Raw genomic sequence first — 15,178 nt, 5'->3', positions numbered from 1 at the left:
AAGTAACCTCTCTGCCTGCACTTGCACACTGTTTGGAGAGCATGCCTACTGCCTCAGAAAATCTCAGCTGGGGGCCTGGGGGGATTTTTCAGAATAGCATCTTGCCAAACAGTGTCCTCCACACACCAGAGTGACCCAGAGACTAGAACAAAGATACTCATTGATAAAACGCCCTCTGCAAGATCCCGCCTGAATAACAAAAGCATATGTTTTGCATTTAATTATGAACTCGCAAACCTGCTGTGTCAGTAAATGCATCAGCTATGCTGTAAGAAAGAGGCTATGCAATCACAAGCAATGCACGAGCCCTGCTAGAGGAAGAACATGAGCTGGTAATTGTATCTCCTAATCTAATTAATACTCACTGACAGCTAATTACCTCTACTTCAAGGGGTTGTTAGAGCATGTTCGGACATTGTTTCGACTTCCTGGGTTTTGTGGGGTTTTTTTCAACCAGCAGCAGACATTAGAGGCTGACTGCATGTTTCCATGTTAGGCAGCCCTAGTGATCACTCTGACAGGTAAGGCCACTGGAGGGAGGAAGTCAGTGTTTCACCTCCATGCCACTAGCAGTCAGACAATAAACCATCAGCCTGACTGTGGGACTGAAAAAGTGAGACAGATTCCAGCAGGATCACAGCTGCAAACATACCCTTGTGTGTAGTGTGACACTGACATAAGGGAACAACAAGTAAATATGTATTTGAACCCTAGTCCGGATGTGGAAACATCACCAGACTGTTTGACACAAATTGAACATGTCTGTCCCTTCACAGAGGCTCCTTCATCTGATGAAGGTGTGATATTGAGCTGTCTGGGATTGTTATGACCAGGGATCCTGGTTTTCTCTGTTTAAAAATTGCAAATTCTCTGATGTAAAAAAACCCAAATGTTCTCTGATTAAAAGCCCCCAAATCCTTCTTTTCCCATGATTAAAATTAAACACCCCAATATTTTCATAGTTTCATAGTTTCTAGGGCTGGAAGGAACCTGAGCAGATCATCTAGTCCGACCCCCTGCCATGGCAGGAAAGAGTACTGCGGTCAAACGACCCCAGCAAGGTGTTCATCTAACCTCCTCTTAAAAACCCCCAGGGTAGGAGCCTGCACCACCTCTCTTGGAAGTTGGTTCCAGACCCTAGCTGCCCTGACCGTGAAGTAGCGCCTCCTGATGTCTAACCTAAACCTACCCTCTGCCAGCTTGTGACTGTTATTCCTCGTCACTCCTGGCGGTGCTCGGGGGAACAGTGACTCCCCCAATGCCTGCTGATCCCCCCTGACTAGTTTGTAACAGGCCACAAGATCCCCCCTCAGCCTTCTCTTTTGGAGGCTGAACAGGTTCAGGTCCCGTAGCCTCTCCTCATAGGGCCTGCCCTGCTGTCCCCTGATCATGCGAGTGGCCCTCCTCTGGACCCTCTCGATGCTGTCCACATCCCTCTTGAAGTGCGGTGCCCAGAACTGGACGCAGTACTCCAACTGCGGCCTGACCAGTGCTGCATAGAGGGGGAGGATTACCTCTTTTGACCTGCTTGAAATGCATCTGTGGATGCATGACAAGGTATGGTTGGCCTTCCTGACTGCCTCCCCACACTGCTGACCCATGGTCATCTTGGGTCTTCATTTTATTGATGTATTTACAATTTTTAAGCAATTTGGAAGCCTACCAGTGCCTCAATCACTATAATAAAATACATTCTAAATGCCTATAAATGTTGGTGTTTGATTTTGGGATTTTTTTTTTATGGAAAATCAGAGTTTCTCCTGCCCCCTTCACACACCAGGTAGGTCCAGCTATGGCTTCCTCCCCCACACCACGCTGCTTTGTGGCACTGAGCAGCCATGATATACCGGTGCCCTTCCCCTGCCCATGCCACTGCCCCTCATTTCCAGCCCATAGTCCCCCCCAGCCCTGCTGGTGCCCCTTACTCCTGACCCAGAGCCCTCTAGCCGTGTCAGTGCTCTTCACTCCAAACAAGCAGCACCCTGGCCCAGCCAGTGTCCCTCACTCCCAGCCTACAACCCCCTACCCCCAACTCCCCTGTGTGAGAAAGGGAGTGGGTATGTGGGGAAGGTGGGGGGGGTACAGGTAACACGGATTGGGGACACATGTGCCCCCTGATATTTTTGTACCTACACAGTGGGGCGTAGGACTGCAGCCAGGCTGGACCAGCTCCAGGCAGAAGCCACCTCCATGGCCTAATGGGCAAGGCCTGGCATGTGAGGAAGTACCACACCACCATAGTGAGCTATGGAAGCAGCAGAGGTAGTGATGCAAAGTTGTGCTGCTGCTGCTGCTGGGTGAGCAGGAGGTGCCTGCCCTGAGCTGGTCCAGCCCGACCACAGCCTTGTGCCCATCGTGGGTGCAGAAATCTTGTGGTCCCCCCCGTCCCCACCTGTTCTCCCCCCTGCCCCTCTAATGCATGGGCTGTGCCCCTTCCCTCCCATAGACTTACCTGGACAAAGCTGCAGGAGCTGCTCTCCACGCTGCCTGGCTGCCATGTGTATGTACGCATGCACATACACATGGCACCCCTGGCCTCTGATTGCCCTCCCCACTCCCCACAGCTCATTGCAGCCTGGAACTCAGCCAGCCTGCAAAGGGAAACCCTGCATTTTTCTTTTTTAAGGGAAAAAATCTACATTTTTCTCAGTTAAAGGAGAAAATCTATGTTATTCTCCAGTAAATAGAAAACCCAGATCCCTGGTTATGACTAGAGGATCAAGGATCATCCACTGTCCTATTGGCTCTCTGTTTAGTGTTACAGCAGCGTAGTATAATTTTTCCAGCTCTTGGCTTTCATACCACAGACATGTGATGAGCTGGCTGTAGCCCTCTCTTACTAAATGAAAGACAAAGAGGATGTATTTTCTCTTCCGCCTTGACATTGGGACCATAAAGCTAAAAAATGCCCCTTGGAGCCAAAAGGACTTGGGTATCGCCCTAAGTCAGCAGGGTCCTAGATGCATTTTTGTAGAAGGAAGGCAAAATCCTGAATCAATACTTCCTCCCTTCCCCCCACTCTTATGGGGATATACCCTGCTATGGGGGGATGTGCTGTGAGGGAGTGTCTGGCAGTAATTGCCCCTAGTGCCCTCACTAATCCCTATACCCCTGTAGCAGGCTAGGAACCTGAGAACTGTTGTGATGCCCTCTACAGGCTGCTTCATCCCTGCTAGGCTTTCTCTCTCAACACTGGCTCTAAAGGTCTCATCTTGTTTTCCCACCCACCATGTCTTCTTGAAAACTTAATGAAAGGGAGGCTGCCTTCGGTGACTGATGCCTACAGTGCACGCTTTCTTCCTCCTGTGGTCAACTCTTCTGACCTGACTTGCCAGTCAACTCTTCCGACCTGGCTCTTCTCACCTGGCTTATGTTACGACCTACAGCTGCCCCCACAGTCACAGCCATGCCCTGCTGGTGGTATGCAACATCACATCCAGTGGGACACTTGTCCCCAAAGCCACCAAACCATTTCAAGACTTTTACCATTTCAAGATGTTGGGGCCTCAGCCTTCCTGGCTTGCACCCCTCTGCTCTAGTTAGCTCCTTCGCCAAGGCTGTCTGTTCTGGACCTGGTGTCTGGGCTCCAGCCCTGTCAGGCTCTCAGGCTTCAGGTCCCCATCCCTATCTCAACCCTGTTCTGGGTGCTGGGCCTTTGGACCTTGTCTTCATCCTGCTCCGGGCACTGGGCCCCTTGGCCACAAGCTCTGCCCTTCTTGAGCTCTGGTCCCTCTGGCCTCCTCATCTGTGCCTCACAAATGGGATCTCCAAACACCACCCTTCACAGTCCCACCCAAACCACCAGTTAGCAAACTGGTTATCCTTCAGGCTTTGTAACTAACTCTTGGCCTTCATTGCAGGCACTCAGCTCTGTTCCTTTAAGTACTGGGCTCCATCCCTGGTAGCTGCAAAGGCAAACAGCCCCAGCCAATCTCTCGACAAAGTCCTCTTCAGGGCAGAGCTTCTTCCCAGGCAACCTGCGGACACTCATTGCACCCTCTCTCTCCAGATCTGGGCTGGTGTATTTCCTAAGCCCTGCCCTGCAGAACAAGTGACTCCCTTGTCAGCTGACTTGTCCCCCAGCATCTTTCTTTCACCACTGCTTTGCTGGTTGCTACAAAACCCCTGCCTTTAAAGGGGCCATACCACTTTCCAGTAACAAGGCAAGGATTCCCTATTACAGCCCCTGTAACCCAACAGATCCAGATAGGTCCATTAAGGCAGATGCATGAAGATAGAAGCTCTTCTTCAGGTTACCCAGTCCCAGAAGACATGACATTCCATGCATGCAACGAATGAAGGTTGCTTTGATGCAGCCTTTTAAAGAGAAGGGGCGAGGGTGAACCTAAGGAAAGTAGAACACACAGGATCCTCCACGGTTCAGATCAACCACTGAGGTGCATGGGTAAGACTATTCTGTTGCAAACCCCACAATCTGGGGGACAGGTGCATGTAGCTCTTTTACCATGGTGTGCAGTATAGTAATTCACTGTTCGCTGATGTCACAATTTTTTTTAATGAGGTGCCTCTGCTGCTCCAAAAAGTATGAATGCTGAATATTAATTGTATTATATAGATTCCATATTCATTTGGATCCAATGGAAGGTCCAGGATTTTGGGGACTCGACGTTTCACCTTTTAGTCACCCTTCTGTTAGATATGGCTTGGAAAATAAATCTTTTAGTTTTCTTTCCTGCAAAAAAGTCAGAGGTAGAAAATACGGATTCCCAGCAAAAAACAAAGATCTGAGATGGAAAGCTTTATGGTGTCCATGTCAAGGCAGAAGAGAAAATACATCCTCTTTGTCTTCCATTTAGTAAGAGAGGGCTAGAGCCAGCTCATCACATGTCTGTAGTATGAAAGCCAAGAGCTGGAAGAATCCTGCTTATGCAGGCTAGAGGGAGTGCCTATTTGTGATTTCAGAGAAGCTAAAGCTGAAACCTGATGTAAATCTTGCATCATGCAGTGAATCAAAACCAAACCCATGTAATCTGTTCCATTCCCTATTCAGGAAGAGACTTAAGCACATTCCAAACCTGAATCAGATGGAGGAGTCCCATAAACTTCACTGGGGCTAATTACATGGTTAAAATAGGGCACATACTTCTTTCTGTCTGGACTGGGGCATCTGAGTCTGATTCTACTTCCAAGTCAAATTACTGAAAAGATTGAAATCTGCAGAAATGAAGCTGGATTTGTGTTTAAAACGATAAGGAAAAGCTGGTGCCAGCTAGCTGACTATGACTATGGATCTATGCAGTTAAAAAAGAAGCATAATCTATTATAATATAGTATTGATTTTTTAAGGTCTATTTACAGTATTGAGTTAAAAAAATTCACAGGCCATATTGTCATGTAGTGTAAACCAATCTAACACCATTAAAGTCAACAGAACATCAGCTGTGGGGCTGCCCTTGTGTTAATGGAACATACAAATCAAAAAATTCAGAAGTCACTCTGGACCAAACTGGCTCACACACCCTTAACTCTGCCCCCTTGTGTTTATTAATTGACATTACCCAAGCTCCTGTTTCTTCATTCATAGCAAGTGGGGCAGCTGAATTCTTCATTCTTCATGGGTGGAGACCTTCCTCCTTCACATCATCAGCCTATCAAGCTATCCATCGTCTGGGCACTGAATGAGACAAAGCTTTCCTAAAGCTTCCTTTGAAATTAAACCCATGTGCACAGAGGCAATTAAGTGTCCATGTGTGCAATTAAAAACCCTTATTATCTGGCTAAACCAAATTGGATCTTCTCCAGGTTGCTAAATATGATGGACACAGAGATTATCTCTGTGCTTGACTTCAGCATTCTGATGTCTCCTTCAATCTAGTCAAGAAAAATCACATTTTTCTTTTTAAACAGGATAAGAGAGAATATTCCTTGTTCTCTTGTATCAAAAAATAAATTCCAAAAACAAAAACAAAATAGTGAAACTGTTTCTGCTTAAACTCGCCAAAACAATTCACTCAGGCAAAATTCAAATCTTGAAAAGTTCAGCCCTAAAATTTAACAAAGTTGCTAATACTTAGAGGGAAGAAAGAAACCTGTAAACTGGAAGCAAACTGGCAGCCTTAACTGTAACTGGGCACATTTACATGTGCAGTTAGTGCTCTATGGGTTTACTGCACAGTAATTTACTCCATAGTAAACCAGCCCCAGGCAGTCATCTATACACGCAGCCATTTGGGAGCAGATTTGCTCCTTATGGCAGTAGCTTTCTCCAGGCCTCCCCCGACCCTGCTCCAACCCCCTGCAGCGTCCAGGGAGAGCTGGAGCTCTGGCCACAGCTGTGTGGGGGCCAGGGACACTCTTTAAAAGGCAGCCTTGCATGCTGCTCCCTGGCCACCTGCATTTCTGGCCCAGAGCAGCCTGCAGAGTGCTGGCACAGCCCTCTACAACTCTGTCACCAGAGCCTGTGTCCACCATGCAATGGCTGCTCCACTCCCAGTCTAGGAGCTATGACCCATGGCTCAGGCTCCTGCTTGCCATCCTGCTCGCCATGCTTCCCTGCTGCAGCACCCACAGCCTGGTCCAAGACATTCTCGGCCTTATCTTCTCCTGCATGCCATGCAGCCAAGTGGCCAGGCTCACCGCTGCGTCTGAGGCCCTCTTCCCCCACACTGATGACAACCAGCCCATGGCCCATTGCCCAGATCCTGGCAGGGACTCCGATGACACGTGGGTGCTGCCACTAGTGCCCTCCATGAGCTCCTGGGGCTCCAGCCCTGCCGCCTGTGAGCCTGCCCAGCCAACAGCACTAGTGGCTGCATGTCATCCAGCATACCTGGAACAATGAGCAGTGGCTGGACTCAATCCTGATGTGATGACTCAGGCAACCTTCCAGGAGCTCCTCAACCAGCTCCACCTGCACCTGGAGCAGCAGGCTACCACCACATGGCCACCCTTCCCTGTGGAGACCAGGCTGGCCATCACCCTGCTCAAGCTAGCCACATCCACCAGCCTGCACTATGTCGGCCACTTCTTCGGCTTGGGCAAGGTGACTGCCAGGGAGGCCATCCTGGAGGTCTGTGGCGCCCTCCAGGATGTGCTGAGGCACACCATGCTCTGGGTCCACAACAATTTGGATGTGGTGGTGGGGTTCTGTACCCTGGGCTTCCCTCAGTGCTTTGGGGCCCTAGATAGGACCCACATCCCTGTCATCTGCCCATCCTGTGGTGACCGCTCATACTACAGTCGGCAGGGCTTTAATTCCATTGTGCTGCAGTCTGTTGTTGACCACCAGGGCACCTTCACCAACATCAGCACTGGCTGGGCTGGCAGTGTCCAGAATGTCTGTGTCTTCTGCAATTCCACCCTGCCTGCCCTGGTGGGGAATGGGCACTTTGTGCCAGGGGTGTTGGACCTCCAGCTGGGCCAGGTGACAGTCCTGCCCCTCCTCGTCGGGGACCCTGCCTACTGCTCCTTCCCTGGCTCATGTGACCCTACACTGACCAGCTGGACCCCCACCAGGCACATTTCAACAGGTGTCTGGACTGGATCCACATGCTGGTGAAGTGTGCCTTCAGCCTCCTGAAGTGATGCCAGCTGTGGAGGCAGGAACAGCGATGGACCTCCCACACTGAGGCCCTGGGTGAGCTGCACACCTGGCAGTGGGGGTCAGAGCACTGGGTGTGAGAGGTGCTGGCAAATCACCTCTTCCTGCACCCCGCACTGTCGGCCATCTGGCTGGCTGGCCACAGACCCCAGCCCCACCATACACCCCCAGCACCATGCTCACAGTGGACAGTTTTCTGCAAAGCACTTTATACCCCTCTACAAAAACAGACCTCATCCCCCCACCCCCAGACAACAGACCCCATCCACAAGCATGGAGAATCCATTACCTTTCTGGGTAGCTTGTGCCAGTTTTTTACTACCCTCCCAGTGAGAAAGTTTTTCCTCATATCTAACCTAAATTTCCCTTGATGCAACTTGAGACCATTGCTTCTTGTTCTGTCATCTGCCACCATGGAGAACAGTAGCTCCATCCTCTTTGGATCCACCCTTCAAGTGGTTCCCTCAGCCTCTCCTCAGAAGTCGTGTGCCCCAGCCTCCTAACCATTTTCATTGCCCTTTGCTGGACTCTCTCCAATTTGTCCACATCCTTTCCATAGCGGAGGGTGTCATAGGACAGTTACTGGCTCCCAAAGTGTCCCAGTTCGTTACATATGTATATGTGTAGTTGCCTTCTCTTTGGGGACTTTCCTGCCACCCCTTGATGGGAGAAAATGAATCTCTCTCCCATTCTCTCTCTCTGTCTCTCTGTACACACACACACACACACACACACACACACACACCACAAAGGGGAGACCCCTGACTCACATACAATAAAAAGCATCCACTTTGACATTTGTTGTTGTTGTTGTTGTTGCAGGGTTCCACCTCCCCTTCTACCCTGTCCATGCCCAAACTGTCTTGGTCTTGAAATTCTTAACTCCTGGAGGACACAGAATGTCTCACCCTGCTTATACCACTAGCGGGTTTGTTCTGCCGTCAGTCCTCTGATCTAATGTTATCAACTATCCAGTCTCTTTCACAGTTACACAACCCTTGCATCAGCATAAGTTTACCTCCCAGGGTTCTTCCCAATAGTGCGTTCAGGAAGGAATCTTTCCTTTCTTTGTTTCTCCATGTAGCAGAGTTCAGGAGAACTTTCTCATTCTCCTCCTTCTCTTCCTTCTGCTTCCCCAGCCATCCCCTTCACCAGGACTCACTGTGACTCTCACAAAGCTCTCATGGTCAGCAGTTCTATTCACTATCAGCTGTCATTAACACAGTCTACCCAGCTCTATGCCTCCACATAGATCACAGCAATTACTGCCAGTTAATCCTCTGTCCCCTTCCTGGGGAAACTAACTTTCATGTTATTTCTCTTTTATAGATCCTTCCAGTTCCAGTGGACATTACAGATCAATCAACTTTCCCCTTTGCTGGCCCCAAAGGCTCCACAGGTGGATGCCATTTGATGATGTCATTTTTTCATGCCGTGCCCCACACTCTCATCCTGGGTAAGTATTTTGTATTTTTTTCCTCCTAACAGGGGCCAATAACAACTTCCTTGTTACAGAGGGCCCACAACTGAACGTAGTATTCCAGACGTGGCCTTACCAGTGCCGAACAGATAGGAATAAACACTTCCTTTGATCTGCTGGCAATGCTTCTACTACTGCAGTCAAGTATGCTATTAGCCTTCTTTGCAACAAGGTCATATTCAGCTTATTATCCATTGTAATCCCCAGGTCCTTTTCTGCAGAGCTGCTTATTAGCCAGTCAGTCCCCAACTTGTAGCACTGCATGGGGTTGTTGTGTCCTAAGTGCAGGACTTTGCACTTGTCCTTATTGAACCTCATAAGATTTCTTTTGGACTAGTCCTCCATTTTTTCAAGGTATTTCTGAATCCTAGCTGTACCCTTCAGCTTATCTACTACTCCCCCCAGCTTGGTGTCATCTGCAAACTTGCTACGGATACATCTTCCAGGTCACTGATGAAAATACTGAACAAAACTGGCCCCAGGACCGACCCCTGGGGTACACCAGTTGATACCGGTTGCCAGCTAGACATTGAGCCATTGACTACTACCCTTTGAGCCTTATGATCCATCCAGGTTTCTATCCACTTTACAGTCCATTCATCCAACCTGTACTTCTTTGTCATCCAACCTATACTCCCTGTAGCCATTTTTCTGATGCAGTTTTTATTCTTTTCCTCCTTTCACATTATAGTGCAAGAACTCCCCAGAGACTCTATACAGAAGTGATTGTTAAATTAGGCACAGTAACAGCCTTTGAATAACACTTTTTTCAAGTCAGAAGAATCCACTAATTTGATGACAGTCCTGTGTATAGTTTTAGGAAAAGGCAGTTTCCACCAACACATGCATACTCAGACTTTCATACACTAATGAAAAATAAGAAAGATAAGAGAGAAAGATGCCTCTTCATTACAATTAAGGTGAAGATAGAGAATTTGTGCTGCTGCTTCTTCTTCCCTTGAGACCGCTAACTCATGTGGTTGCTTATTATCTGGACCAAAGTGGTGGAAACTGAGTTGGAGCTTATAATGCATGTGGGGTCTCTCATCAGGCAGGAGAAAAATCTATGCTGGCTTCACTAATTACTCTGGCCTTTCAACAGCAAAGAACAAAGAATTTGGAGGAATTAATATAAACCCATAATTTGTCCTAATGGCTCCTGACCTGAGCCCCTGAGCTATAGGGGGCCCAATCCTTCCCTCTGCAGTGTCAGCACCCCCCCAGAGCCACCCAAGCAGGGTACTAGCTGCACAGGTGCTGCCCCAGCTCGCAGGCAGCATCTGCCAGATCCAATTCTTCCCTAAGCCGGCATGGGGAGCAGCACCCGGTGGGCTTCCAGCATGCAAACTCAGGAAGAGTTGAATCTGGCAGGTTCTGATTGCAAGCTGAGGCAGCACCTGTGCAGCTAGTACCCTGCTTGGGTGGCCCTGGGAGGTGATGACACTGCAGAGGGAAGGATTTGGCCCCCTACAGCTCAAAGCAGCTTGTGCAGGCAGGCTCCACAGAGAAAAAAAATGGTGGCAAGGGGCCTGATCCTCTTTTTTTTCCCCACAGAGCCTGCTTGCCTCTTCTGTGGCTGGGGGGCAAGCTGTTGGCCAGCTCTGAGCTGTGGAGGGCCCCAGACCTTCCCTCCACGGCAGTGGCACTTCTCAGGTGGCACCCATCTGCTCACAGCGCACCCAGGCAGCCCTGGGGGGCGCCGCTATTGTGGAGGGAACAACCAGGGCCCTCGGCAGCTCAGGGGCCATTTGGTCAGCCAGCAACTTGTCCCCTGGCTTTGGGCAGGCTCCGTGTAAAAAAAAGTATCGAGCATTTCACCACAACAGTGACAGAAGCCCCTAAATTGAAATGGTAGGTTTTTAATCATCGCAATTAAAAACACACTGTTGCAATTTAGGGGAGTAAACCCCCATCATGTGTACAAGCAGTCTAAGAGAACAGATGCTGTCCCACCACCTTTTGGGACTACAACATAGTGCTACCCCTTACCACTAAGAAAATAGGAGCCAAATTCTCAGCTGCTATGAATCTGCATGGCTTTAATTACTTTAGTGGAGCTGGGCGGATTTATGCCATGTAGGACCTAGTCCTATATTAACAGAAAGTAGTAAAAGCTCCATAGGGCAGGAAATTACTCCTTGTTCTGTATTTGTACAACACCTAATGCAAAAGAGACTGGGGGTCTATGATTAGGTTCCCTGCCTGCTACTGCAATGTAATCATTAACAATAACCACAACAAAAACCAAGTACTGGGCAAAACTCCTAATCAATGCCAAGTGTGAACACATGCAAAACCATGCAGGGATAATTACAAACCCTATTAACTGGAACCACATTGTATTCTTCAGACCCAGATGTACTGGTTTGCAGTACCATAGCAAGAGTGGGGTGAGTGAGGAGACTGCCCCGGGCGCTGAAGTGAAGGGGTACCGACAAGCTCTGCCCAGCCAGGGTGGGGTGCAGGACAGAGCCGTGAGCGGGATAAGGGCAGCTCCCACCACTGCGTGCACTCCCAGGCAAGCATGGGGAGGGCATGTGCCCCCCAGATCCATGTGCAGGTCAAGGGCAGGCTGTTGCTGCAGGTTTTGCCCTGAGCACCAAGCTTCCTAACCACAGTATTGCTGGTTTGGCCACTAATCCTTCAGATCAAGTTTATACATCCTCTGGGCCACATGCTAAACTTGCATCAATCAGTGTAGTTACATAGACTCAATGACCTTTTGCTGGCTTCACTCCATTGAGTTGTATGGGGTTGCATGGGGATTACTGCAGCTTCATTGACCCCAGCTGACCTTTATGTCCTCTGAAGTGAGATATGCTCTTTGCATGGAGTTTGTAATTCAGCAGGTAAATGGTTAATGATAATGGAAATAGATGTGCCTGGGTTGAGTGTCATTGTGCCAGCTCTTCCTCTCTGACAGTAGTCAGAATCCAGGATTTCCATTCAGTGTATGGGAAATACAGACACTTCAGCCTGAACTAGCACAAAAAGGCAAAATTTCCCATCAAACAATCATTTTGCCTCCGCACCAAAAGTCATTTTTTTGAAATAACAAAAGGCTTTTACTGAAACTCTTCATTTCAATACGGTCAAAACATTTCAGTTTGTTAAGGTAAAAGATAGTTACCCAAGATATAGAAAGAGAAGAATCAGTCTTCCTTATTGGCTAGAAAACTTCGGAATGAGTGACATGGTTGCATTCCAGCTCGAGTATTGTTGTAGCCATGATGGTCCAGGAAACATACAAAAGGTGAGGGACTTTTTGTAATATCTTTTATTAGACCAACTATAAAGTTGGTAAAGAAGTTTGGCAAGTTATCAGGCACAAGCTACTAGAGGAGGGGAAGTGTATGTCTAAAAGCTTGTCAAATTTCTTTTCCAATTATACAGCTGGTCCAATAAAAGATACTATGAACGCCTGCCCCCCCCAACCTCTCTTGTCCATTGTTACAATCTGCACCAATCTGAGTAGAGCCTGTTTAATTACTTTGACTCTGTCGACAGATGGGATGACACACTGCTAGGAAGAACAGAGGGAAAACAGATCAGGTTATTTTTTTAATCACTTCTTGCCAACTTCAGTTTAATCAAATTGGATGCGATAGAACTGTCTGACACAGCAGTAGGAAACTTACCCTCTTGCTATAGCTCTGTGACTGATTTATCAGCTCAGGTTATTATCTTGCTAGATCTTAACAGCTAAAGCCTGGTTTGAGCCTAGTCATCTGAAGAGAATTTGTTTACAATGTAGCTAGAACTTGTGAAAGTCCAGCTCATAGGAAGCAAGGGAACAGTGTATATTCATTTTGTCACAGCCAAGGCTGGCAATATCATGCAACACCGAACCATCTCCTGCGGGGCCTTGTTCTTTTATTCTTTACCTGTACCTTCCATTCTTACACTGTTTTCCAAAAGGAATCCATAGTGTGGCTTTCAGGATCAATACTCTGTTTTATTGTCTCCTCTACTGTTTCTTTTCCATTGCACAGATAAATATTACCAGTGTGCCTTAGCCTTGAATTAGTTCAGTTTTCTTTTCATCTGCTGTTAATTCAAAGGCTTTGTTACAATAGTCACTTTCATTCTCCTCCTCTTTCATCACCTGTCGCTTCCAGTCGCGCTCAGTGTCAGTCTTCCCCATATCTCCAAGCTGCAGGAAAAAAGAGAGCCAGTCTCCATATCAGGTTAGAACACATTTTTGGCTGACCTACATATTTCCACCTTATCTCACACTATCTGTTTCTACAGGGACCGTAATGAACACACACACACAAATCCAACAACTTTGGGTTTCTTTTTTCCTCTTTACATTTTTTAAAATAAATCTGGTGAATGTTGATGTTTCTCTAAGGATGAAATTGCTCACAATACCAGGCAAAGCCAGGTAACAGCTTAGAGCTGGGAGAGTACAGTGCTAGGAAACTTGTTGTACCATTCCTGCTATCCTTGTACCTGGGAGCAGTTGAGTAGGAGGCATGGTTTTAAGATGGAAGCAGTGGCTGGATTAAAGTGTTCTTGGCCCATCCCAGACCCTTCTTTCCCAGTTCTGCCAGACTCCCTTCAGGGCAAGTTATTTAGCTTCTCTGTCCCTCAGTTTGCCTCCCTATAAAAAGGGCCAATCATTGTCTTTTGTCTGCTTAGATTGCAGCAACTGTCTCCTGCTATGTACCTGAACAGCATTGAATGCAACAGACCATGATCTCAACTGAGGTCTGGTGGCTGTGCTATCATGGAAATAAGAAGAGCAAACAGGAACAGCAAGTGTGTGTCCTGATTAAGATAAAAAACAGAGCAGGATAAGAAGGTAGGCCCCCCACCTGAAAAGAGAAAAGGAAATGTGCTAAGTCGCAATGTCTGCATCTTCCACTTCTAACTCCAGAATCAAACAAAGCACTTAAGCATGCACTTAACTTCAGTCCCCTGAGCAGCCTCATTCAATTCAAAGAAGGGAAGGCAATTTGTGTCAGCTGAGAATCTGGCCCTATGGCACTACAGTACTGTAAAACCAGCAGAAGTGGGGAAAGCAGAGGCATAGCAAGGCAGGGCTGCTGACACATGGGGCAGCACCAGTTCCTACCAGGCTGACTGGGACAGCACAGTCTGCTGCCATTACAATGGCAGTATCTGGGGCTGTTTTCCTGGTTGTCCTCCCCTCAGTTACTCTGCAAGGAAGAGAATCAGGTCCAGAGTATCAAAGTGATCCTGTGATTGACAGAGAAATTGAGTTCATGATGGGGCCTGTTAGATATGTGAATGTGGTGAATCTGCATGTGTAAACCTTAAGGTACTTTTTGTTACTATCTCTTGAATTAGCTCATGCCGATGTGTGTAGAGTTTTACTTTGTCAGGCAAGATTCTTTGAGTCGATGTGATTGTGGCAGCACAGTAGGGGATGCTACTATGCAGAAACACCCACCTCACTGTGCCAGGCCCAAAATCTCACTTTGAGGGTCTCCCTTGGGGAGCCCACTTCTTGGAGAACCCCTGCAAGCCTAGGGTAACACTGCCACCACCTGGGCACTGGTCTCTCACAGGGCTCTGTGCAGCCTGGGGCACATAGATCCCATGAACCTAGGGGATGCTTTGCCCACTAATATTTCTGGGTGCTTTTTTGAGCCCACGGCATCCCAAGATAACATCAGGAAGAACTGAGGGAAAATAAAAAGACAAACTCTGGTGACCAGGCAGGGAGCAGAAAGCCTCTCTCTCTCCGTGCCCAACACTGCAGGATGTAACTTGACACCTTTATTGATCAGATGGGAGTTGGACAATAAAATCAGAATACACTTTAAGCAAACTAAAGCAACTTGAGTATTTACAGAGTCTGGATACAGTGACCCTTTTAAAACACGACTTGCCTGTATTTAATTCCTAACTCCTGGCAGGTTTCCAGGTTTCTACTTACAGAAATCACCAAGCCACTGCCTAGGGTACTTGCTTGTAGTTTCATAATGCCTACCAGAAGGAAGAGAGAGCTCCCCCACTCCCTCTAGGAATTTTATCTGGCCAGGTCACTTGATTGACTAACCTGAACCACAAGGACCAGGGAGGGAGAGGTGTCACCTGGGCTGTACCCCTATTCTTCACATTGCTTATGGATTCATAGCTATGCCCTCGAAAAACACCCTGTTTGT

At 47.9% G+C, this 15,178-nt stretch overlaps 2 long non-coding RNA genes across 2 annotated transcripts in view; one reads left to right on the top strand and one right to left on the bottom strand.

Moving 5' to 3' along the window:
- The window catches only part of LOC109297389, a 788,954-nt gene that overhangs the window by 720,771 nt on the left and 53,005 nt on the right, over window positions 1–15,178 (top strand). The gene's annotated exons all lie outside the window — the stretch shown is intronic.
- Window positions 12,590–15,067, bottom strand: LOC109297388. The gene is made up of 2 exons (XR_002097300.1): window positions 14,950–15,067; window positions 12,590–13,194 (listed from the first exon to the last, which is right to left on the bottom strand). It is a non-coding gene; the product is annotated as an uncharacterized LOC109297388 (long non-coding RNA).

The sequence above is a fragment of the Gavialis gangeticus genome, unplaced genomic scaffold (genome assembly GCF_001723915.1).
Source record: "Gavialis gangeticus isolate Ggan-Ray unplaced genomic scaffold, GavGan_comp1, whole genome shotgun sequence".
Lineage (NCBI taxonomy): Eukaryota > Metazoa > Chordata > Crocodylia > Gavialidae > Gavialis > Gavialis gangeticus.
Note: the sequence above shows the minus strand (reverse complement) of the source record. Positions and strands in the feature narration are given on the sequence as shown.